Genomic DNA, 27,538 nt, shown 5'->3' with positions numbered 1-27,538 from the left:
CTAAGCCTTTCAACTTTGTCTGTGCTTGTGAAGCACTGAATTTATCATGGTACTGAGTTTTGGCACATCCCCTAAAATTAGCCTGTGCTGACCCTCGCACTTCTTGGGCTAGGACAATTGGATCTGTGAAAGCACAGAGTAAGGTAGTGAGTAATCATGGAAGGGAGATTTAAAATGCTTTACCTGTGACTTTATATCGATGGCTCTAGATGCAGGCAGTTTTAACATTTTAGAAGTGAATAGGTGAAGTGTAAGAAGCTTGATATCTTCTCACCTACTTTATTGCTAATATTGGAAACTGTAATTAGTTTGACTATAGTATTTTTATTGTTCATATTTCATCGCTACAAGAGAATTAATATACACAACTGCTAAACAAGACAGTGTTCTCATTCTCATTCTTAATGTGTTTCTATGAGTATAAAAGCCAGCATGTTGCAAGTGCAAATCTGTTGGTTTAGTGGTAAAACTATGTGGTGAAGATATCAATAACATAGAATGTTTATCATACACACAACAGTAATAAGCATTCATTCATAGATACTCTAAAGGCATGCCCACAACAATATTGATGTCCAATAGTAAGCCTGTCAGATGCTCAGGGTTAGTGGTTTCTCTTACACTGAATGCAGGGATCCAACATTCTCCAGAGCCTTTCATAGAGAGCACTTACCCCTGCCACAAAACATGCCACAGCCCAAGGTGTGCATTTAGTCCACATTTGGATTGGAGGTTATGATCTGGCAAGTAGGGTAGAAAAAAAATCATGACACTGGGAGAAGCTTGTGGGGGAGTCGCATGCCTGATTTTCTGGGGTAGAAGCAGCAGAGATTCAGGGAGGCTGGTGCCTTACCAGTCAATGGGCCTCATTACGAGGATGCCAGTAAGTGGTAAAATTGGAGGTAATTCTGTTACCGCCAACTTTACCACTATGCCAAATTCTCAGTAACAGAAAGTTGGAGGTGGAATTAGCCCCAGCGGTAAATCCTCCAACAATTGGCGGAATTAGCCCGGGAGCCAAGTCTATTGGCGGAATTACTTCCAAAGAAATAATCAACCTAGTACAAGTTTGGAATCGGCAGAATTACCACCAAAAATCAGAGGAAACACAGCCAAAAACAAAGCGCATACACCTCCACTTAAATGGTGCAGGTAAATGCAGACAGGTCATTGAAATCAAGGTGCAGGTGCACCAAATCACCTCAGGAAGAGTATATAAGGGCCACACCTTCCCCCAACATACATCCAACCAACATACAGCCACAAGCAGATGTCGATTATGGGCTCCACAACTTCCCAATCTACATCCAGCTACAGCAGCATGCAGGACTGCAGCAGGGAATTTACAGAAAATAACACTGTATCTACTGCAACTGTAACTGAGACTATTAGCACGGATAAGGTGAGAATTTCTACCCCAGTAGATATCTGTGCCCAAATGGAAGATGACCATACGTCCAATGTTATATTGGGAAAGGGATCCTTTCCTGCAAACCTTTTGGTGGCTTTACTAAATACCCGGTCTCTGGTGAGGAACATGATAGGTGTTCACGATGACATCCTTGAACATAGCGTGGACATCATGTGCATCACAAAGACCTGGCTTACTGAGACTCCTGGCCCCACCATCGAACAAGTGACTCCCCGTGGTTATGTGTTTTTTGGAAAACACCAAGAGGGGGGCTTGGGAGGGGGTGTGGTCTTTATATGTAAAAAGCAACTTGGCCTCTCTGAGGGCAAGATTAAGTGCGAAGGTTGTGACATTGTGCACATTAAACTGATTCCTAATTTTAATCACAGCATAAATTTGGTGCTGCTTTATCGGCCGCCAGGGGAATCCCCTAAGTTTGATGAGGACCTTGTTAACACTGTTGTAACCATGTTAACAGTAAACTCTGTGTTTTAGTTATACTGGGAGACTTTAATCTCTAGAAGGGAGACATCAAGTATAAAAAAGCCTTGGAACTTGAAAAAGTTCTAAAATGTCACCAAATCACAATTCATAACTCAGAACGGATGCATATCAAGGGTCATACCCTTGATTGGGTTAGTAGTGGAGACATCACGATTGAGAACATTACCACTACCCCTTGTATTTGGTTGGACCACTTCGTTGTTTCTTGTCAAATGAAGCTTCCAGTCCCTCTGCAAAGAGTGCATGATCTTGCACGTAAAATACTGAATAGTAATTTTAAGGCCGTCACTACCCCTATTCTGGCAGAATGCATCAAGCGTTTGATAACCAAAACCAATGATTCCGATGGCCCTGAGACCTTGATTAACATCTATAATGAAGAAATCACAGGTATGTTAGACCAGACCACCCCATTAAAAGCCAGAACGGTCAGAGATCTACCAAACCACCAGAAATGGTTCTTCTCAGTCTTAGCAGAACCTAAAGCTAAAAAAAGCCATGCGGAGCATGCCTGGATGAGAGAAAATTCCTTGGAATACTTAAACTCAAAGATAAAGAATACAAGGCCAAGATTTTAGAGGCTTAAAGTAGTTTCTATAACGACCAAATTAACCACGCTGGGGATCAAACAAAGGAGCTTTTTCAACTATTTAGGTCTTGGAAAAAACCTACAGCTACTAGTCCCTCCAGCAAGCCTATCAATGAAGACTGTAACAGAGTGCAGAAAGCTTTTGCTGACAAATTGCAAAAGGCTCAAAAAAAGATTATGGAGGAATCAACTATGAAGGTTTCTCCCTCTGGAGCTTTTACAGCAGACTGTAATAATATCACAAAGTATGAGGACCGTGTTAACACCCAAATGAGCCTCCCACGCCTGGAACAAGAAACTGAAACTCAGCCAGAACCACACAATGGATTTAGGTGTAAGGACTTATCCACGGCAGAGATACAGAATGTCCTTAAATCCATGCATCCCACCAAATGTCCTGGAGAACTATTTCCATCTAAAAATATTTAGAGCATAAGGACCTCTTTGTTCCATTCCTCTGTAGGTTTGTAAACTCATCGTTTCAAACCGGCCTTATTCCACAGTTCCTAAAAAGGGTGGCGGTTACCCCACTACTAAAAAAGGTGGCCTTAGAACCTAAAGACACGGCCAACCTCAGGCCCATCACAAACACTCTATTTTTCCTCTAATTAATTGACAAGGTTGCCACTCTTCAGCTTCAGGCCTATGTCCTGGGAGCTGGCATCCTGCAGAAAAAAACAATCTGGCTTCCGGAGCTTTCATGGCACCGAAAGCGCAGTGCTTGACTTGCAAACTCATATGCTCTCCAAGTTGGAGCATAGCAAGTCAGGGCGGCTGATGCTATTGAATTTATCGGCAGCCTTTGACTTGCTTGATCATGGAATCAGCCTTGACCGGATGGCCACTCTGGGAGGCCTCTCCACAGAGGAAGTAAGATGTCTTAAGTCATTTCTTGAGGACCAATTTTCACGAGTCCATTGGGGTGACAATGCTTCAGAAGTAGAAATCATCACATGTAGTGTGCCTCAGGGGGCTTGTCTTTCCTCCTTTCTATTTAAAAGGTATATTCTCCCACTATGCAGGCACCTGGAGTCCCTAAACATATTCTTCTGCAATTATGCTAATGATTTTCAGCTCACTCGGAGATCAGTGGGGACCACAAAAAGGAACAACTAATGCTGGATGTCAACTAACTGTCTCTGCCTGAACGCGACAAATACCGAACTTATGCTATTCGGTCTTCGACAAGCCAGAGATAGACTGGGTCAGGTGTATGCCAGCTTTGAAATTGATGGCAGTCAGATTATGGTAGTACATAAGGTAAAGACCCTAGGCACCTATTTGGAAGACAGCTTGGACAGTGACGCCCATGTGGCAGCCATTACCAAAAGCACCAACTACCACCTCAAGGTGCTACGGCAAGTCGCCCCAATAGTGTCCGTAGACAATCGTGTTAAAATAGTCGGTGATCCTTCCTCGTGTAGACTATTGTAATGGTCTGTTGGGCGGCTCCAACAGGTCATACATTCAAGGACTGCCAAAGATACAAAATGCTGCTATCCGTATTATATATCATATGAAGCATTCAGAACCAACCTCGGCGGCACGGAAGAAACTGCACTGGATTCCAGTATCGGCACGATTCAGTTCATGATGGTATCCATTTGCCATAAGTGTGTCTTTAGTGATGCCCCAGTTTACCTGAAAGACCGATTGAATGTCTACCAACCTAGAAGAAATCTGCGATCATCTGAGGCCTGGCTGCTGGAAGTAAATCACGTAAAACAAGCTCGTGGATACGGCCGCGCGTTTCATGTACAGGCAGCATGGGCATGGAATGGCCTACCCGCACAGCTACGCAAAACGGAAAATGACCTGGCCTTTAGGAAGCAGCTGAAAACCGCCTTATTCCTGAATAATGAATAAAATTACTGTCTTATTTTAGGCTCTCTTCATTTCCATTTTATGGCGCCTGGATGCCCTCGGGCCTTGGCACGTTATAAATATACCAACATAACATACTAACAGGGAAGGAAACAGGAATCACAAAGGCACAGAAGACGCATGCCACAGAGGTCACCCATATCACGTGTCCGCCCACCCCATGGACACCGATGGTCAGCCAATCAGTGACACTCTACTGTTTGAACCGCCCATCACAGACCTGCTCACCCTGGTCCAGGCCGATCTCCAGACTGCCACTGGAATCAGAAGTGCCACTCCCCCCAACCCGCACTGAAGTTGGTGCTGGTCCTAAATATCTGTGTCACCGGCGAATTCAAGCACACAGTGTGTACACTGCATGGGATATCACAGCCTGAATTCGTTAAGGTGCTGGACCAAGTCATGGATGCGCTCATGCAACATGCCCGTCACCCTGGCATAGGTGCATTCAGCAAAGTCATGTTTCAACAACATTGCCCATTTCACCAATACCATAGCAGCATTGGATATCACACATATGTCTTTGGTCCCCCCCAAGGCAACTGTGCAGGCATACAGGAACATGAAACAGTAACAATCAATGAATGTGCAAATGCAATGTGACACAGACCTCATAATCATCAACTGCTGTACACGATACCCTGGGGCCAGGCATGATGCCATGATACTGTGGAAAAGCACCCTGCCAGCGTTCATGCAGTGGCACAGAGGACAGCTCACCTGGCTCATGGGTAAGAAATAGACATACCTGATGCACAGGATCACTGTCACACACCTGGGGCACATAATGTACAGCAACGTGTAACTGCTACAAGTCCCATGATGCACCGACAGAAGTGCTTCCTTTATATGCTGCGGCAAACTTACGCCGATGGAAATTCCCCCAGCGGAAATTCAATTTGCGGAAATTCAGTCTGCGTTAATTCCGCCACTGTGCATGATGGTAACTGTAATTCCTCTGATTATCAATGGAATTACCGCAGTTGGTTCAGGTTTCTGCAGTGACTCCGCTAGGCAGAATTACTGTTACCATCAGTGGGATGTGAGTGTGCCCTCCAGGATGGAATTCAGTGGTAACTCAGCTTATCTACACAGCAGTAAAGCCAATTCCGCCATGGCAGATTTACCGCCGGAAAACCGTCAAATTCGTAATAAGGCCCAATGTCTTTCTCTTGGCACCAGTGGGTGAGAATCATTCCATTGGATGACATCTAGCAGGAGGCATGAGAGGAGCCATGAATCCCTGGGGCAAGCTTTTGTGAAAGATGTGCATGTCTGATTGTGCTGGCAGAAAGCAGAGATTCCCGAAGATGGGTGGCTCGCCAGGCAGTGTCCCAGTGTTACCCGATAACAGTGGTCGAAACACGAGCCATACGGTGATGCCTGTCAGGAGGAGTGTGATTGGCCTGGAACCCCTGGGGGCAACTTGTTGGAGAGTCACATAAACCAGATTTTGATCGGAGGGTGCAGCAGAGGTTCAGGGAGTGGGATGGCATGACAATCAGTGGCCAACTCTTGAAGCCAGTAGTTGTGACACGTGCCATCTGGGGAACACCTGGTAGGAGGAGTGAGACGAGCCTGAAATACCTGTGAGCAGCTTTTGAAAGAGTCATGCCCACCTGATTTATCTGGGAGGGAGCAGCAGAGATTCAGAGAGGCAGGTGACATGTTAGTCAGTATCCATCTCTTGATGCCAGTGAGATATATATGCGCCATCAGATGACACCTGTCATGCGGAGTGGGAGGAGCCCAACATTCCTGAATGCAGCTTGTGAGAGAGCCACATACAATTTTGCTGAAAGGGAGCAGAAGAGATTCACAGAGGAGAATGACACGCTTGTCAGTATCTGTCTCTTGATGCCAGTGGGTGAAACACGTGCTATTAAGTGACACTTGGCAGGAAGTGTGAGAGGAGGCAGGTATCCTATGGGGGCAGCTTGTGGAAGAGTCACACATGCCTGATTTAGCTTGGAGTGGGCTGCAGACATTCAGGGAGGCAGGTAACACACTATTTATTGTCTGTCTCTTGATCTCTGGACATCAGTGGGTGAGACAGGTGCCATCGGGTGGCACCTGCCAGGAGGAGAGAGAGGAGCCAGGGATCACTGGAGGTAGGTTGCAGGAAAGTTATGCATGTCTGCGTCATCAGTAATTAAGGTAAGTGGATGACACACTAATCAGTGTCCGTCTCTTGGTGCTAGTGTGCAAGAAGTGCTACTGGGTGACACTAATCAGGAGAAGTCAGAAGAGTCTGGAATCCCTTAGGGCATCTTAAGGTAAAGTCATTCCAGCCTGTTTTACTTGGAAGGGAGCATCACAGATTGAGGGAGGTAGGTGACACACTCGTCAGCATCCATCTCTTGACATCAGTGAATGAGACACGTGGTATCAGGTGACACCTTACCGGTGGAGTGTTAGGAGCATCGAATCACTGGGGACAACATATGGTAAAGTCACACATGCCTGATTTTGCTGGGAGAGATCTGAAGAGATTCAGGGAGTAGTGTAACACATATGTCAGTGTCCGTCTCTTGAAGCCAGTGGTGGAGACACGTACTACTAGTTGGGCACATTTGGAACATCATGTCCACACCCAAATGTTCGAGAGGTAGGGGGCGAGATGTGCTGCTTGTGCTCTTTTCACTACTGCAGCAGCACTTGCGTACACTGGGGAGGCAATGACTGCATGTGGACAATTCCACATCCCCTTTCACAGGTCACTCTGGGATACATGCAGCGGTACAGGAAAATGCACAAGTATTGCACTATGAGAATGAACATCCAGGCCAATAGGAGTGTGCACTTTAAGTTCATCCCATCATCTCAGGGATAGAAGGGTCCGGTAGGCATATCTTATCTGGCAAAGATCAGGGAAGAGCAACAGACAGAGTACATGAAGAGTGGGAGGAGACTGAAAGTCCTAGGTCTCTATGTCCACCACCATAATCAACTGTTACGAACCCTGATGATTCTGAAATTGCTGAGGTAGTTCTAGACAAGGATTACGGTCCATCAATGCTTGGTTATGAACACGCATTGCTGTTGGAAAGCAGTTATACTCAAGCAGTGACTGACACCACCACATATTCAGAGGCTTTTGTGTTACCTGAAGTTCACCCCCACCTGTATACAGCTTCTTTGAGAAACAAACCTTCTGTTGCAGATCCAAAATCCCATCACACCATTACAGGGCATCCACAAGACGACCAGTACCACCCCACCACCATTATGCCCACATGAATCCTACCTGTGTGCTTCTAGTGTACTACAAAAGTCAAATGAGTGGCAGCACTTTACAGAAATAAACAGAAACCCAATATGGCCACGTTCACACTCGGCTGGAAAACAGTGTGCCGAGAAAAGGCAGGGACAAACTTGAATACCATATCTATAATTAATTAATTACAATTAATTAATTAATCTTTTATATCTCGCTTAATGCTGGGGTGCCTCTAAGCACATACCTGGATTCAAACCTGTGTCGCTTTGCATTGTCTTGCCGTCAAGACAAACATGTTGCCCCTGAGCAATACTGCAAGCCTATATGCAGTGGCAACATGAACAGCATATATAGCATAACTCCACCTGTTTACACCATCACCCTTTAAAGTGATAGTCCCTGCACATGACCGCAGGACATATAAGGGGTTTGTCCCTCAAACCGCGTTTACCAATTTGCATATATTACTATGTGTCATATGTCTGTGAGTCTTGTGAGCACCCTGAGTCTATGGCACTGCAGCAGTTCATGAGAAAAAAGTAAACTCCAGGAAACTATGTGGCCTAGGTGTCAAACCATTGACTACATGGAGGTCACAGCAAACCTGGTGGTCTTACTTCCTGCAACAGCCGGGCGAGCTTCTGAAGTAATTCAAAGGGGCAGCAGCAACCTTGTGCATATAACTGTTTCGTGGCAGAAGCTACAGGGGAGCTCACATGTGTGAGCAAGTGGAGTAGGAGGAAGGAGAGTGGATAGATCCTCACTGCTTCCATTTGGGATTTGTTGCAGCAGACAATGGATCAAATGTCCTTGTTGCCTTACGAATTTGCAAGCCAATGTATGTCCCGTGCTGTGTGTGCTTCCTTTACCTTGTGATCACACGCTTTATCAGAAATTGTAAGTCTGTCAAAGAAATTGGGCCTCATTCCGAGGTTGGTGCTAGTCATGGCGCTATTAGCACCATGACTAGCACCATTACCGGTACCGTGTCCGCCCTGGTTCAATGGGGACTTACCGGTCTAGTCCGACCTTTGCGGGACCGGTAAATCCCCATTGAAAACGTCAATCCCGATTCCTATTTGAGCCCCCATAGGGCTCAATGGGAATGGGGAGGGTGCTAATAACAGTACCAGAAATTACGGTACCGTTATTAGCTCTTAAGTCCCTTTGCAGGTCCCGTCCTTAACGCCTGCTAAAACCAGGCGTTGAGGAAGGACCCGCAAAGGGACCTCGGAATAGGGCACAAAGGGATTACCAGCACCGGTGTCATTACTGGTGCCTGGTAACCCCTTGTGCCCGGGTCGTAATGAGGCCCATTGTCTCTGTGGCTCAGAAGAGCAGCTCCCATTTCAGATGGGTTTCCCATGACAAACATAAACTATGCCAACTTCAAATGTGACACAAGAGTCCACTGCACAAACGCACTAGAACCCTACTTTGGACATGCTAGAGTGGCTACATGAGCAGTGCAACACCATCAGTGATTACTGCACCTCTAATAGCTGAGCTCTAGATTAGGCATTTTTAACATTGTGTCAGTGTCAGCTTCTGTCCAATGTGTCCTCTGTGCTACAAACAGAGAAGGCCACCGAACAGGTTAGCCATCAAAAGACACCCCTTAGTGAAGCTCTCCCTCTAGTCTACCTGCTTGAGCTCAACATGACCAACATGTCAAGGGCCTTTGCCTTTTCAGGTGATGCCGAAGTCGTACAGCTAGTGATGGACTTGCTTTCAACCTTGGTTGCTATTCCATGTGTTGCTAGATTTAAAGGTAGCATTAAGTACCTGCTTGATTCCTTTGTGGCCTATGTTGCAATGTAAAAGCTGCCACTTTGGAACTACATTTCATGTGGTTTGGAGTTCTGCAGCAAGCATCAGGAACAGTCAGTGTTCAAATGTGCATGGATGCTTTGCTGCAGTGATTGCTACATCAATTGGTGCCAGATCACAGCCAGCCGCAAGAACAGCATCCTGCCCCTCTTCTGCCAAGTGAATTGAGTCTCTCAAGATAGCCAATGATGGTGACGTCAATGGGCAGTACCTGTTGAAAGGTTTCAGAGCAGGTTTCTAATCCGTCCACCCGACCGCACACGTCAACAAACCTGGAAGTTAATAACAGGGGAACGTTACCTTCAAGCAAAGGAGATTGACAGGAAAATTGGATTAAGTAGAACAACCAATTACTGCCCTCTACTAATCCCTTACCATGTGACATCATCGGCCCGCTATACAAACAAGAGTTTTCTACACCAAAACAACTCTACTCTGAGAACAAAAAGGTTAGAAATTAGAAGAGCAATAAGAAAAGCTAAACGATTTCCATCACCATCTAACAGCAATGAGGCCACAATAGCCACTAATAATACAAAAACTGGTTAAAAGGATACCGAATCTCATTGTGTCAAGCAGACTCAGAATGCACGTTAAAAAATCTTAGCGGCAAACAACCAAAAGCTGCCTGGGCCTTAATTTCAAATGGAGGAAAACAAACACAAGATTCCCTAGTTAGCAGTGTAAACGAAAAAGCGTGGATTTCACATTTTTCTGCTGAGCTATTTGATGCATTACCATCATCGATGCAAGATCAAACCAGCCATACTGTGAAATTGGACATTGATAACACAGTGATTGAAGATAAAATCACCAAACTAAAATCATTGTGAGCTCCAGGCCCAGATGGTATATCAAATATAGATCTGAGATCAAATCCTGGGCCATGGTCCTTGTTAATCACAGAAATATTCAGAACTTGCGTGGACACATCCTCAATACCATCTTCATGGAAAACTGCTAACATTGTTCCAATCTATAAAGCAGGAGACAAACAGAATCCGAACAACTACCGACCCATTGCACTCTTAGACTGAATAGGTAAAATCGTTGGGTCCTTACTCCTGGACAAATTCAAATCATGGGTGAAAACATCACAAGGCTGTTATCCCTTCCAGGCAGGATTCACCAAAAATCTTGGAACTTCAGCCAACATACGGATTATCAGTATCCTCAAGGCAAAAGTTCTAGAAGGCTCGCCACAACTACTCCTGGCTTTCGTCGATCTTTCAAAAGCATTGGAAAAAGTGAACAGAGAAAAGCTATAGAGTAAACTAACAAACTGGAAATGCCCGCCGTCTCTGCTGGTTCCGGTCAAAGACCTTTACTCCGATACTTCTATGAGAGTTCGTCTTAACAGCGCCGGTCTTCTCTTCAACAACATCCTTACTTTCTGCGGTGTAAAACAAGGCTGCCCGCAGGCCCCTGCGCTGTACAACGCCCACACAGGAAACTTCCAATATACAGAAGAAAACATCAAGGCCTTTCCCCCAAAATTGGGACCCGAAAAAATCAACAGGCTGTTGTACGCAGTTGATATCATTTTAGTAGACCAAACAATGATAGGCCTCCCAAGAAAATTAGACAATTTACAGGAGTGTCTAAAACTGAACAACCTTGAGATAAACACAAAAAAACAAAAGTAATGAGCCTTGAAAAAATAACAAGAAGGAAAGACAAAGACAGCTGGGTCCTACTGAAAGAACGTCTTGAAAAAGTTAAACGTTCAGATACTTGGGAGTCACCATCAGTAATAGTGCTCTTGAAGTGCCAATGCAGAAAACTTTGAAACTCAAGACAAAAAGTCTCACAAACCAGATAATCTTGCTGGATAGAAAGTTTGGACGCTTTTCCTTGAAAGCTGCACTGACCTTCTATAAATCTAAAATGGTCTCTCCACTAAGTTATGGAGCCGAAGCTATGCCAGCCATCCCGCAGACTATCTGGAAAAAACTGGAAGGGTCACTGTGGAAGAAATTGCATTGTCGATCTCAATGGCCTGATGGTGCACAGGAAAACCAGATCATCAAACCAAAAAGTGCACCTACTCATCTGGGAAGAGATGGACAAAAGAACAAACAAGATGCTGAACAGCTGGTCTAACAAAAACGAGGATCTCCTTGAGGAAATCGGAAGCACAGAAGAAGAACTCCTCAACAATCCAACAAAAACTGCAAAAAATTCAAAGAAAAAGACTGGTGCACCACCTTGGAGATAGCCAGGAATTACAAGCTCTGCAAACAACTGTTAGCAAACGCTAAAAAATTGAACAAACCATCAAATTACTTGGTAAAATTTCCAAGCAAAAGGAATTGATCAACCTTTCTACAAGCCAGGCTAAACACCCTGAAAACAAATGAGATCTTGGGTATCAGAAATAAAGCCAAAGAAAACGGGTGTCGCTTCTGTACGGATCACCACATAGTGGAAACCTTAAAGCATCTCATCCTAACATGTGCGGGTCTGACAAATAAAAGAAGGATACACCCAGGCCACCTCTACACAAACTTTCGCCAGTTGGATGAAGATTGTTGGTGGTTCTATCTCTTGAATGGGGTAAACAGAAAACCTGTGATAGCTGTAGGGAACTTCCTGGAGAGCCTAAACTTGGAATGTAGATAATTACAGAATGTCTGACAGATAGATCAGAGGAAACTCTTACTAAAAGACACAAGTAAGATCCAAAATATGAAAGAAGAACCAAAGAATTAAAGTAACGAGGTAGTTGGAAAAAGGAACGTTTGACTAAGGAAAGAAATCACTTCATTTCATTTAGTCTCACTTTTGTAAAAGCTGGTAAAACACAGCTAAACAAAATAAATAAAGGTTTTATAAAGGTTTTCAGAGCAGTGTGGGCACAGGTATTTATGGGGAGGAAAATCCGTGGGACAAACTCCTCAGTGAATACAGATGGGTCATCAGGAACAGACAGCTGACCATCAGCCTCACAGATGCTTGATGCCTATCTTCTTGTCATTTCATCCATGGGAGGGGATGATGGTCAGTTACTGTATTGGTAGAGCAAGCAATTCATCTTGCCAGCATCACCTCTGTAGCTGTAAAATCACTATGCTTCTCCCCCGCAAGTGTGCAGTTTGGGAGAATTTTGAGTGCAGCTCTGGTTATTGTCGCTAACCACAGGAGAAGCCTCACAGTGCAGCATGGTGAACAATTGACAGTAATAAAAGTTAACAGTCACTTCAGTGCCAGAGCCAACACATCATTTTAGTAGATGATGATGATGATGATGATGTGTTACTCAGGACAATCAGACAGTGGAAAGTAGTGCAGGCCCGTTTCGTGCTGCATGTGGTTGGGAAATTGAAAGCTTCAGTAGTCAACGTGCCTGAGTAGCACTGATTGACCAGTTGCTTCCAAAACTGTATTGCAAGTAATGTTTCGGAATCCTGAACACACACTTGTCTAGTGTGTTTTCATGTTCTAAAATTCTTGGGTATTCTCCCAGCATGCAGCATCCCTCAAGTTTGTCTCAAAGGGCACACCTGTCCCGTGAGGGTATTTGGGGTTTTCACTGGGCACCAGCCATTAATGTTCTTGGGTATTATCACAGGCGACACTGCCCACTAAACATCTTAAGCTCGCACACACAGCAATTCATAAAGTATTTCAGCTCTCATATAGACTGCTGCCATACTCACTGCTCGGGAAGTCTCTCTATTAGGCCAGTCCCTTCCACATTATTGTCTTAGTCCTTCCTCATGCACAACGTCCCACAGAAAAGAAGGACAGTGAACATCAAAATGTCACCTCAATTGTCCCACCCACAGTGCCCACCAAAAGACCACAATAGAAGCAGGAGGTGTGTCCATGCTGTGTGATTTTATCCATTTGGTCCTGCCCAAAGAATTGCACTGTCGGTGGTGGTGGGGTAGCACTGGCAAAAGTGGCCTTTCACTGCCCACAGTTGCCACTGCTAATTGGGCAGTTTGGATAGGTGCAGGGGTTTGCCCAACAGCATGCTAAATGTCACATCCAGAACCGTCCTTCTCCACACCACCATTCCAGTGAGTGTGTTGGGCTGTGTGGTTGCTATCTTCAGAGAGCACAAGCACCTGATAGACCCTCTCTGCCTTTGGCTTTTGTGATCCCTTATTGCTGTGCTTCCTAGAGCATGGCCAGCCTTGTCATTTGCGTTTTATCTCTGTTTTCCCCATTTTCCACAGCCCACCCCTTTGCAGAAGACCTCAGGCCTCTCTCCACTGATGGTGTTACCTGGTGACAGGGCAAATTATTCCCAAACCCAGAACCCTGTGGTATACGTGGGGGAATGGGGATTGAGGTCAATTCTGCCTGATATTTTTCCTGGTTTTCTCCCTCTGCCATGGCAGGAAGAGGCTCTTCGACTTCCTCCTCTTCCTGTATCTGTGTCTCCTTCTCCTCCTCCTCATCCTTACCCTCATGTGGTTCCAACTCTTGCTGCTGCATCTCCGTGGGCTAGTCCTCTCCCTGAGTCCACTACTGACCACACTACTAACCATAGTGCCTCTCATCCTCAGCTTTCCCCTTTCCCTCATAGGTGAAGACAACTTACTCCTCTAGGCCCCCCATCTATGGTGCTTGCTGTGGCCACATACCTCCTTCCACGTAATGGACATGCCTTTCTGTGCCTCCAGTGCCTCAGTGGGGCATCCACATCAGGCCTCCCTCCTCTGCCTCTGTGCTCATGTCTACCAGGACCTCCTCTGAAGGTCCCTCCTCCTCTCTCACACTTAGGTCCTCACCCAATGCCCTCACCTCTCCCACTGAAGATGATGGTGCACTGCAGACTAGGCCCAAGTTCCATAATTCACAAAGGGCACAACAAGCCTATCCCCTTTTATCAACCATTGGTGTATTTCTTTCCTTCAGCAAGCACAAATGCATCTCCTGCTCCTCTTCCCTTTCTTTCTTCCTCTTCCCTCCACCCCCCAAGTGTCAGGCAGCATTCGATTGAAATGGCCACAAAGGCTGCGAAACATGTGAGCCAAGTGAACCCGAACACCCTGAGAACTCTGAGAACTACCAACACAACACCAAGCAGACAAACATGGGAACAAACATGGAAATAATCCTGAAGCTACAACCTACAACTAAAACCTACTGTTAGGCTAATTCTGGGGCCGGCAGAGCCGCACCTTTGGTCCGCGGACCCTTGTCCCAAAGAAGTCGAGGTCCACACCGGGATCATCTACATGGAGTACTCCAGGCAAAATCACAATTCTCCGGCTTGCAGGCCAGTTTTGTAGAAAAAGGACGTTACTGTTATCATCACTCAGTGAGTACCGTCCCCGAACCTAACGCCACACAGGATTGACTCCCTGAGTGGTAGGTCCAGTATGGGGACATATAGTGCACAACATTAGTGGAGGCCGCTGGGTCAAGTGGTGTGCTTGGATCAGCCCAAAAAATTGTTACTCTGGAATAGGTACATCATCCCTCCCGGTGATTGGCTAATGACACAGGATATGTTTTGTTGGACACCCATTTATGTGGGTCACCCTAGAATTACACAGCAGTGACGTCGAGGTGATCCTGACTGGTAAATGCCCAGAAGGAGCACAGCTTTGGAGATAACAATACAGCTGAAAGAAGTCACGCAGTGTGTGGCTTTTCTCTGATTGAATTGGAGTGGGTTTGGGCAACAGCTCCTGAAGCTGTCGATAACCAACAGTGTTTATTAATCAAACACAATCCTATTTTGTTAAGGATATTTCATCACAATTAGTTTTGTGTGATTTTTATTGTGTGTTGTTTTGTAGATACACTGTGTCACAACAATTTTCTGTTGTGTTTTAATAGTATATTTTGAATAAATTGAAATTGTGTTTTTTGAGATATTGGAGACTCACAGCGTTATTGGTTTAACTGTTGAAAGAATTTCTAACTACCTCTCATATTACTTTAAAAGCAAGGTAGAGTTTCTACAATAGGTGGTATTTTGTGATTTCCCTTTGATATATGGTGTGATACATGCATACAAGAGATTATTCTATGGGGAGCTGACTGAACTACACAGGAAATTGGGGTTTTCAATGGGGAAATATTGGATGCACTGCTACAAAAATGAAGGGCTTATGCAATTTAGGGCTGGGGATATTGCTACTTACATAGCAAGCCTTTGTTTAGGATTCAGGAAAGCCAGCTGCATCTCAAGATCTTCTGGAAAGAAAGGCAAGGTGTCTGGTCACTGCACCCTCAAAAATGGTAAGTTTCAGCAGCCTTCTCTCCATGCTCCTTTTTCTGTCTTCCCTGGTTGTTCTGTGTCTTGAGTCCTAGTTCGGTCCCCCTTATATAGCAGAAATGACATCACTAATTTTACAATCCAGAGGGAGTACCCTGTAATTATCCCTGCCACTAGGATTGGACAGTTACCATCCCTCTCTCTGCTCCCAGTCATGATTAGTTCAGTGGAGCAGAGCGCCATCTGTCTTTTTCCATTTGTCATTATCCTTTTGTTCTCGTCACAACTTTTTGGCAAAAACTAGTAATTTATCATAACTTCATAATTATAATAGCCACTGCCAGATGAAACATATATTCGGTTTTAGCTGATCATGAGAAATTAGATAAGCCGACCGCCAAATCCGTACGATGTAGCATGGCAATGTGTCAAAATGTTGTCATTTTCATGAAATGTACAATAGTCTTGAATGTATTGCATATTCCTAGTTTCATTTTCCAACTTTTCACCAATTCTCACAATTGTCTCACGTTCAGATCAGCCAGAAACCTAATCTAACCGGCCTTTGCAGTTCCCAAAGTCACAAGTAGATGCATTTTATACCCCTAAAACCACCTGGAAATTACATGAAAAATGGCATAAAATTGAAATCAATCCTCAGTCTTATGGCTGCGCAAAATGTCTAAAATGAAAATAGTCTTTAAATATTAATTGGGAATGTCTGTTCAACATATGGGAGGGTTGCGGCATCCCCCACAGCCATCTGTCTCCCGGGGCTCGCCTCTGACCAGAGTTCTTTTTTTATGAGTCCCTTTGAAGTCTGTGCGGGCTCTTTTGAAGTAGGTGCAACAAGGGCTCACACCTTTTTTTCATGCTTTAGCCAAGGATTACCTTCTTTGAAATCCCTCCTTTCTTGCCAACTAGTCTGCAGAATAGGGAAGTTTGACACCTACAGCAGCATCAGATTTATTTCAGCGTTGTTAGCTGGGAGGTGTAACATCCAGCTGGAGTCGGGCTTTTCATTGTGAAGTTTCTGCACCCCCCTCAGAACAGGTTTTTCCTGAAGAAAGTGTCTCTTCCACTGTCACTGGAGTTTGTGGGTGAAGCATCATATACATTGGCTTTGGTCACCCCCCACATCAGGTTTTGCTTTTCTGACATTTTTCTGTGAACAGTGATATCTTTTTCCATTGTGGATTTTTAAAGCAATTATTATTTGCAAACACATGGGCAGGCCATTTTTGCCTTTAATGTTCAAAACCCATGTTTTCCATGTCACAGGATTCTTTGATTCCTTCTTCTTGGGTGTATTACATTGCTGCTGGTCCATTGATAATGACAGGTAGGCCACTTTCCCCATGGTTCTTTAATTTTACATGAAAAACAAATAAAAAGCCATGCCGTTTTTGTTGCAGTGTTTAAATTCTTGCCACTCATGTGAAAATAAAAGCAAAAGCCAGGCAGTTTTTGTTGCAGAGTTTACATTCCTGCCATTCATGTAACAGGGAAAGCAAAAGCCAGGCCATCTTTGGTTGCAGTGTTTAAATGGCTGCTATTAATGTGAAAGGGACTTCTGTGTGGGACCTCTAAATGCACCCCACAGCCTGGAGAAATGCGTTTGTCTTCCACTGCCAAACAGAGCAGTCCCAGTAGCATCATCCACATACCCGCCAATGCCACCATCCTGCCAGTATAGTGGAAATCATCCCGAATGCCCAATGTGTCTATTTGTCACCAGTGAGCACAGCAGCTCAAGAACAAGTATGCCTTAATTTTCTAATACAGACGCTTTCTATCCTCAATCAATAACATACATCTCAATTTAAAAAGGCTTAGCCAAATTGTGTGTGTCCGACAAATGTCCATAACAAGAACAGCAGAGGAAATGGCTGAATAACTGAATATAGATGATGAGCCTTTTCCTTTATTTACACAGCACAATTGAGCAGTAGTCAACAGTAAGCAGGCGGGCAAGCAAGTATCCCTTGTGCTGCTACTAGCATCAGCTCTGAAGGTATTTTTAGTGCAGTAGCGGTGATCAACTGTTATAGGACAAATCTGTCCGTCAAAAATGTTGAAATCCTTCCCATGCTGAAAATCATTTTACACTTTCCACCCTGCACATATACTGTTCCTGATGTCGATTTCGAACAAATACAACTTGGAATAAATTCCTGCTGCTGCTGATTCAGATGACAACAAAGCAAACGATTGAATCATCAACCACTAGTGTTGCTGATGTCTGCACTAAAGAGATGGATTTACAATAGGATATTTTTTAATGTATTTAACCCATATGTGTGAGAACTTTCATTAGCACCCGGGACAGAGGGAGCAACCAATCAGGTCCAAGCCTTTGTTCCAAGCAATGCTGCTTCCCCTGCCATCTTCCACCCACCCTCCCTTCTTCTGCGTTTACCGTCCTTCCCACCCCCGACCCACTTACCTGATTCCTTGAGCAGCTGCTGCTGCTGTCGCTCTGTCTCTCTTCTGTCTGCCATGGAAATGGAAGAGGGGCTCTGCTTGGAGTCTCATCTTCCAGCTCTGTGGTGGCCATCATGAATCAGATTTTTGTATGAATGAGTGGGATGCTACAAGGCGTCCCGTTCATCCATACACAAAACATTGCTGTCAGCACCCCGGATTACCAAAATGGCATCCTGAGGTGCTAATAGCAATAATACCCAATGTGGCCTGCCAGATCGGGTATTATTGATAAATGAATCAATATTTAGACAACAATGTAATTGTAACAGATTAGCACATTTGTTTTTTACAAAATGATTGCTGCATCCACAGAAATACTCAACACAAGGGGAATTATTCACTCGTAATGACTCCACATATCACTAAAACAAAAGAAGACTAACAATACCTAAGGTCAAATGTACGTCTTCATTCACTGAGATTTTTCTCAGGACTCTCATGTACGCTTATTAGAACAGCTATATCCTACATATTTGCCTCGACCCTCATTGGTGCTAGTTGTCCCCTTCCCCTTCTCCTTCCTAATAATGTATTTTGAAAGGATATTATAGGAGTGTGCCAGACTATCTTGGATTGATAACATTCAAGCACAGGGTGAAATAGAAAGTGCAATATGACTATTGTGGGTGCCCTTGCTCGGTCACTTCCAAATTAAATAATCTATAATTGTATTAATAATGAACACAATAACACTCTTAATGAACTCTTCTATGAACTTGTTAGTCTTTCATTAAGTTCATATAATGTCCTAAATCAAAAAAGATAATTTTATCTCTTTCTTGTTATTTCAATTTCAATTTAGCCTCTCGTTAAGGCCAAATAATGTACAAAAATAAACCGATTTTTCACAGTTCATGTTTGCAAAGAAATTACTATACCATCTCCCTTTTTTTTTATTCACATAGCGTATACACATATTGAGTAATATTAAGGACATAAATGTATCAAATAAATAAGGAAAATGGCAACTGCTATGTCAGTAAGCTATACAAATGTAAGCTCAACAACATATATAATGTAAAATTGTTTAATACTAAATAAGAAATTAATCTTTGAAATATTAAAATCTCCTGAATAGCTATCAAAATACAAATAGCAAAAAACATGTTGAGGAGTGACACAAGAATTCAAAAAATCAAAAGCGGAGTGGTATAAGAATTCGATAAAAAGGAGCAGCTGTCACGGATTTAAAGATACGGCACACACCAGACCAGGACTCTTTCTACTGGCCAGGGATGCAGCGCACAATAAAAAATACTTTTAAGTTTATTACATTCAGATTCTATTTTTGAGAAGGCAGCCAACCCGTCTGACACCCCCCTTGACGTACACCCCGTGTCGCAATGGACCATGAACAAGGCCGGTGTGTAATAATGAAATATTTATTTATTTTAAATTCCAATGAAAATCAAACAGATTCAATATAGGGCGGCGATCACCAGTGTGGTGAAAATTACACAGCAAAATGATAGGATACACTTAATTTAACTTTCTAACATCAGACACATCAAGGCAACATTGAATGAAAGCAAGGTCACGTTTTGGTAATACGTTTAAATGGCACCACTGTTATGCAGTCCCCCTGCAACACTCCCTAAAACCCCTGTTAACCAAGCTTTGTGTGGGTGGAGAAGAGTAGCATGGAGTCGGGTATACTAGGCAAAACACGGATTGGAAATCCGACCTACCACCCCTGAAGGGGAGGCCAAAATTGGATTGTACCCTTGAAAAATAAGCAAAATGGCACTCGGAATTCACTGAATAGTTATTTTACATGTGTGGCTGAATGAATAAGACAAGAATTGGTGTGGCTGTACTGTACATTGGGAAGGAAAAACAGTGCAGCCAGAATCACACGTGTCAAAATTGCAATTTCTTAGTTTTCACGGGTTTAAAACAAGCAGACAGCTTCAGAAATGAGCTACACAGACAGAATCAATAATCGTTTTTATTGATGTCACTGCGCAGCGGCATGGCTCTCCTTTAGCAGCAGCCTTTCCCCCTTTCTCTCTGAATTATTGGAATTTTTTAGGGTTTAGTTCTGGATAGTGGTACTGCCTGGATAGGAGGTTCTGCCAGGATAAGAGGATCTGCCTTGATCTGCTACCTCTGGCCTGGCTCTGGAGTCTTGCAGGGTAAAGGTGGAATGCCTGGATCTCTGGATGTTGAATGTTGGATTTTTTAATATCCAATTTTTGAATGTCCTGCATCTCCCCATGTCTCCTCCTTATATAGGCAGGATGACATCAGAGGATTTTTACTACGCTGTGATATTGCAGTATATTTAACTGCATTCAGAATCTATCCTCCTACGTCCATATCTGCTAAGATTACCTTTGTTTGATGTACATTTGTGCCGCAGCCACCATTATTCACCACAAGCTTTGGCAATTCTAAGATGGCCACCCGCATGATGTGAGGTGCACCCTCTTCCCTTTCTTTTGCCAAGTTAACTCTGAGCCCCTGATTGGTTGCCTGGTGCTTTTCTGCACCAATCGTGAGCCGGCAGGCAATTTTGAGCCGGCCCACAACACAAAGGCACACCAACACGAAGGCTTCCATCCTGCCTGTCCCGAGCCTGTCACTTGCTGTCATGCCGTCTGCACCACCAAGGTAACACTTTAGTCCCAGTGGCAATCGAACCTTTGACTGCTCTGTTTATGCACCTGTCCCCAGTGCACTAACATTACGAGCCAACTATCTATCCTGCGTGCGCATGTTCAATAACGAACTGCAGTATTTTCTAACTACCTCTAGCCCGTGTGAGCCACAGGCACCCTCTCTAAACATGTCTTGTATTTCAACCATGCTCACCGACCGGCACACCTCATTCTTCCCTGACTCCTGAATCAACTGTTAGCCAGTACCTGAACATATACCTTGACTTGTTTTCACAATTGCTGCATTGTATTATGCCTTATCCCTGTGCACATGTACTTGTGTACCCCACACTTACCTGTTACACACTATACCCCGGTACAAACGCTATACTGGGATACCCTGCATATCTCACTGCTTCACACGTACTGCCTCACTTTTGTTGCTTAAAGTGCATTGCGCCTCACCTGCACTGCCTTATTTTCGCTGTTTAATTGAGATCTGATCCAGGTGTCCAGTTGCCTCACATGCATTGACTTATTTTCGCTGTTCAATTGAGATCTGACCCAGGTGTCCAGTTGCCTCACATGCATTGCCTTATTTTTGCTGTTTAATTGAGATCTGACCCAGGTGTCCAGTTGCCTCACATGCATTGTCTTATTTTCACTGTTTAATTTTGATCTGACCTAGGTGTCCAGTTGCCTCACATGCATTGCCTTACTATTGCTGCCTAATTATAAATCCTTCCCAGGTGCCTCATATTCACCGCCTACCTAGTTGTTTAATTGTGATCTGGCCTAGGTGCCTCTACGTGCATCGCCCTGCCCTTGCTGCCCAATTGGGAAAGATGTTAAATCTAACAACTCTGATCTACATAATGGCTGCCACCATACACATTGGTACTAGAAGCCAAGTATGCCCTACTGAGCCCCCACCAGCACCTATCCTAGATCCCAGCCTACCTAAACTGGCCAAAACAGTTATGAATAATGCCACCACCCTCCAATCTAAACACTATAGTGCCTCAGGGACAGTAACCTATGCCTCCCTATCATGCGCCACGTCTAATAGAAATCATAGACTCCGTCCCAGACTAACAAAATTACATGAACCTCTGAGAAGATCTCTACCTTTCACTACCACCAAAACAAACTATCAGCATACTGTGAAACCTAGTCATACCAAGTTGTCACCGCCACATTCTACTTCTAATATAAATGCCCTCCAAACCAATAATCATAAGCTCGAGCTAACTGATACTATTACAGCTATGCCTATTCAGGTCAAAGCTGTAATTGAGACCCCTTCCCTTAAAGGAGCACTTCTCAATGTGAGATCGCTCGTCGCCCTCGACATAGCTGACTTAATCACAGAAGGTAATCTGGACTTCCTTGCAATTACTGAGACGTGGCTACATAATGCAGCAGGACTGTCGCTTATGTTAGCCATCCCAGATGGCTACACAATAGCTAACCAAGACCGAGATGGCCCACAAGGGGGCGGCATTGCCCTCATCTCTAAAATGAGCATCTCCCTTAGACTAGCCCCTACCCAAGTGTCACAATGTTGTGAAAATCTATCTGCTAAACTCAAGATAAACAACTCACAATCATTCACCATTCATCTAATATACAGACCTCCTGGTCCTCTTGGTACCTTCGAGGAGGATCTGCATAACATACTCACCAACAACCTCAAACCATCCTCTCAACTACTCCTATTAGGGGACTTCAACATAGGCTTTAATGACCCTTTGGACAAAAACACCTCGGATTTAGCTAACACGATCAATGCACTAGGTTTTTCTCAAAAAGTTAACGTACTCACTTGAAGGGGAGAACACTAGATTGGATAGCGGAATATAATTGCACAGCTACTATCTCTTCCATCATGCCTCTACCTTGGACAGAGCACTCACTGGTGTCCTTTAACTTATCCATCACTAGACCCATTCCCACGGCCGCTCTACTAGCACCACCATGTTTAACCAGAAACAAAAAGAGCATCACAGTAGATAAAGTAATCCCTGCTATCCTACCCACTCTAAATGCATTGTCAGAAAATCTAGATCCCAGCATCCTAGTCCATGAATTTAACAATATCATGCTCACTACATTGGACAAAATGGCACCTCTTAAACTTAGATCAAGCAAACCCAAAGCCCACCTAAATAAATGGTTTATGCCACAACTTAGAGACTTACGCCTCCTAAAAAGAAAAAGTGAAACAAATTGGAGACTTTTCCCCTCCAATGACAATAAGGCCAAATTAACCTCTCTCTCCTCGCATTATAAGAATGAGTTTGCCTGGCAAAACTTAACTCTTATGACGAACGCATAGCCAAATCCAACTCTAGCATGAAGGAACTCTTCTCCATACTAAAAGCACTAGAGTCACCAATAGCCATACCCGATATCTGTACTAAGGATAAGCCTTGGTACCCAGACATCCAACATGCACTAGCAAACAAAATCAACATGCTCCAAAACAAAATACAGCAAACAAAAAGAAACGCTGAATCTTCAGTACTCACCCATAATCCCTCCGCCCAGCGATCCTCCTACGGCACACAACAACATATTTCACTTCACCAAAAAGTCTACCTTGGAAGTCGAAAAAATCATCCTTTCGCTTAAACCTTCCAAATGCAAAGGTGACATCTGCCCAGCACAACTAATAAAAGATGCTGCCAGAGAATTATCGCCCTTCATCTCCAAATTGATTAATGCCTCCTTTGCTTCAGGTACCATCCCTGCCAACATAAAACAGTCTTGAGTGCTCCCTCTCCTCAAGAAGCAGACATTAGATCCTCTCATCCCCACCAACTACTGTCCCATCACCACAGTACCATGTTTTCCTAAAATACTGGACAAAGCTGCTTATATCCAGATTCAAAAACACCTAGAATTGCATAAACTCTTAGGAGATAGACAATCTGGCTTCCGCCCACTACACGGAATAGAAACATTAATTGATCTAAAATCCCAAATTGGTGAGCTGAGAGACAAAGGGAGGACAGTACTTCTGCTCCTACTTGATCTCTCAGCTGCCTTTGATCTAGTGGACCACAAGGTCCTCTGTAGACACTTGGATTCTGCCGCTCATTTCTCCTCTGAGGCCATCAGATGGATCGAGTCATTCCTGAGCGAGAGAACCATGAGAGTATTCTCTCCATCGGCAGCCGCAGACCCTACCCCCATCCTGTGCAGTGTTCCTCAAGGCTCGTGTGTCTCTCCAACTCTATACAGCATCTTCACCAAGCCCCTGTTTGATGATCTCGACCATCTGGGTATCACCTACACTAACTATGCATATGATACACAGATTCTCCTCCCGCTTTCTGGAGATCATAGTAAGGGCACGGAATTGGTGAATAGAGTATATCTTATCATCCAGGCATGGATGGCCACTCAAGTCCTATGCCTGCATGATGATGAGACTGAGTTAATAATCATGGGCACACATGCCAATATAAAAAACTAGGCCAGGAATTTTCCTCATTCAATATCGACGGGAATATCATCAAAGTCTCCAAAGAAGTAAAAACCCTTGGTTTATACCTTGATTCCACTTTGTCCTTTGATAAACAGGTAAAAACCCTGGCCTCCACCACAGCCTACACCTGCAAGATGATAAGAGCTGGCAAGTCATTCCTCTCCAACGACAGCTGTTTGATCCTGGCCAGAGCCTTAATACTATTCAGAATTGACTACTGTAATGCCCTATAGAGCGGTGCTAATAAAATCACCATCCGGAGGCTTCAAACACTACAACAAAACAACACCTGGAGAGCAGCACTTGGCTTAAACAAAAGAACCCATATCTCCTCCATTAGACGCCAAACTAAATGGCTGTCTACTGATTACAAAATACAGCTAAAGACGCCATCACTGACCCATAAAGCTCTAAATAATGCTGCCCCTAGCTGCCTCATAGATAAACTTCATAGAAGAATCTCTCTCAGACCAACTAGAGCTGGCAATGCTAATTGCCTGGCAATACCTAGATGCAGGCTTACCACGATTGGTGGGAATAGTTTCCCAGTGAAGGCAGCTAAAATTTGGAACCTACTGCCACAAGACCTGAGAGTAGACCAACCTTACCTACATTTCAGAAAAAATGTAATCAAACATCTCATCTCTACTGACCCCTAGTGTCCTATCCTTTAGGCTGTTTCCATATCTGGCTCAGTATACTCCTACTCGCCCAATATTCCCAATTGAACTCTGTGTCACTGCTTATAAGACTATGTCTAACTTATTCTACTTTGTGACTTAGTGTAAATACTTTGTGTAATATCTGGTAACTTGTACATTTGTATATTGCATGTTATGTAACCTTGTAAGCTTTTACATTTGTATATTGTATATTGTATATTGTTTATTTTGTAACCACGTAAGCCTTGCATTTTCTTATTGCTGCACCCTGTTACCTACGGGTCTGGTGCGCATAAAAAGTGAATAAACAAATAAACAAACAAACAAACTATGTGGTAGGAAATAACCGGGACATACCTCTAAGATGGGATAGGTCAGGTTGTGGATGTCGCTGCCTCCCTGTAAGCAGATTGGACCCAGGGAAGTGACATCAGTTTTTGTGTGGGTAGGTTTATGATGTGCTTTGTTATACCAAAGTTACTTTTGCCAAAATAATCTATGAAACAAAATCCTTATATTTACAATTGTTAGCCTCCTGAAAATCGGATGGGCAGACCCCATATTTTACAAGGAATATTTCATTCCAAATCCCAATTTTGTGCGATGGTGTTTTGTCCTTCTGGCAATCTTTCACCATTTCTATGGAAAACGTTTCCCCTAAACATTTACAAATGGCTACACACAAGCCTATCAATGTCGGGCATATTTCCAACAACTTTTACATCTGTGTCAGGTACGCTTTCCTCAGAAATGCCTCCTTAATGCCATTCACATCCCCCACATGCTAGGATCACCCACATAGTCTCATTTTAATTGTGCATAAATTAAATTAAAACCATAATAATTTCACATTACTGCATTTTCAGATTACTGAAATAAATGTCTTAATACAAAAAGTCTCTTAAATCAAATGGGCTGGCCTTGTTCCCAAAAGTGGGCAGTTTTTCACCCCCCCACCCAAATGTCTTTCACTGGTCAACCTTGCACAGAGGTTGCTATGGCTTCTTCTTTGAAGTCCTTCAATTTGAATACAGGGGATTTCACACTTCTGAGGCAAACACATGGGTTGGCTTCCTCCTTTGTTCTTAGGAGCATCTCTGCCATGCAGTCCGAGACACCCTGTGATTATCACACCTAACAGTCCATAGAACAGGTCCCCTGTACCTGGCACTATAAAAATCACGGGGAGGTGCAAAATTTGGCCTTTAAACCAAACTGGTCTAACAGGAATGACTGCCTCAGCTAGGGTGTTGAAGTTCATTTTGTGAAAAAAAATACACAGAGTTAAATATACCTATATGCTTGCAGCTTTTCTTCCCCAAATGTACAGTTGCGTTTCTGGGCATTTTACAGTATTCCTTCCCATCTAGTTTCCATAATGTCATATCATTTCTCTGCAAGGCAAAGTAACACAGGCTCATTTTATTTTTATGTCCATTTAACAAAATGTGATTTTCCACACATTTTGCTGTCTGAAAGCTTTCAGAGCTCTGGTCAATTTCTACACACTGGGATATGTTCAAGAAATGGGTTCTTTGAAACTGACAAGGCAAAGGGAGAGAGACAGCTTATTTTGATGAGCTTTGCCATTGCTAATTTGTTGCAAGAGTAAACTTTGGCCGTAGGCCTGAAATGAATTTCTCTGCTCTTCACAGATTTTACTTGACACATCAATGCTTTTCAGGGAGGAATGTCCCTCATTTGATGGTGTTCATCCTGAAAATAGATGGGCATGGCTGTGTTTTACTGGAACCAATCTTTGTAATGTTTAAAGATGGAAATAGCACCAGTGCATGGTCATTTTAAACACAGAACATTTTCTTTTTTCATTTTGAGGTTTAGAGCTGCCCGCATAGCAGCGCTGAGCCATTCTGCCTTGGAATCCTTCTCTTTGGCTCACATGAAGACAATTATTGCAGCCATCCTCGGGGTGTCTAGGTTCCACCTCGACCCATATGTGCTCAGCAGACCCAGCACAGCCAGTATTTTGGTAACTGCTAAAAAAGCAGTTTTGTGATGCATGGGAATATGTGCTCAGCAGACACAGGGCAGCCATTATTTTTATAACTGCTAACATGCAGTTTTGTGATGCAGGGATTTCTGGTGGGTTTGTAAATGTACCCCACACAGCATAAGAATTAGTATAAGGAAACAAAGGAGGAGTGATATTAAATATAAGGAGTGACATAAGAATTTAAACAAGGTAACAATTGGGTGCATAAGACAAATCTAATCAATCAGAGAGAATGCAATGGAACAAACTACGGTATAACTAAAGGTTAATTACCAAAAATATGTAAGATCACACGAAGAAGAAATCTGAATCCCAAAGAAGATAATGATGAAGAAAACTTAAACGTAGAATACATTTTTTATTTCTGGACATCATATGGATGAAAGGCTAAACTGAAGGGAAAATGTAATTGAAATAACAAGAGAAGAAATGTTTCTTTTTTAATTGGTTTTTCATGTTCAATATTACTAAAATGATAGATGATTTAATACACTGAAGTCTTTTTTAAAATGACTGTTAAAGGGCACCCAACAAAGTCATATTTATAATTTAAATCCTATATGGAAAGGTATTTTAGTATTCACATCACATTGTCAAAATTAATAAAGAGTAGCACACAGGACATTTTTTTTAACCTGCACATCATCATTCTTTCAAACAGAA

The sequence above is a fragment of the Ambystoma mexicanum genome, chromosome 3q, assembly GCF_040938575.1.
Source record: "Ambystoma mexicanum isolate Mex_15411 chromosome 3q, UKY_AmexF1_1, whole genome shotgun sequence".
Classification (NCBI taxonomy): domain Eukaryota; kingdom Metazoa; phylum Chordata; class Amphibia; order Caudata; family Ambystomatidae; genus Ambystoma; species Ambystoma mexicanum.
Note: the sequence above shows the minus strand (reverse complement) of the source record.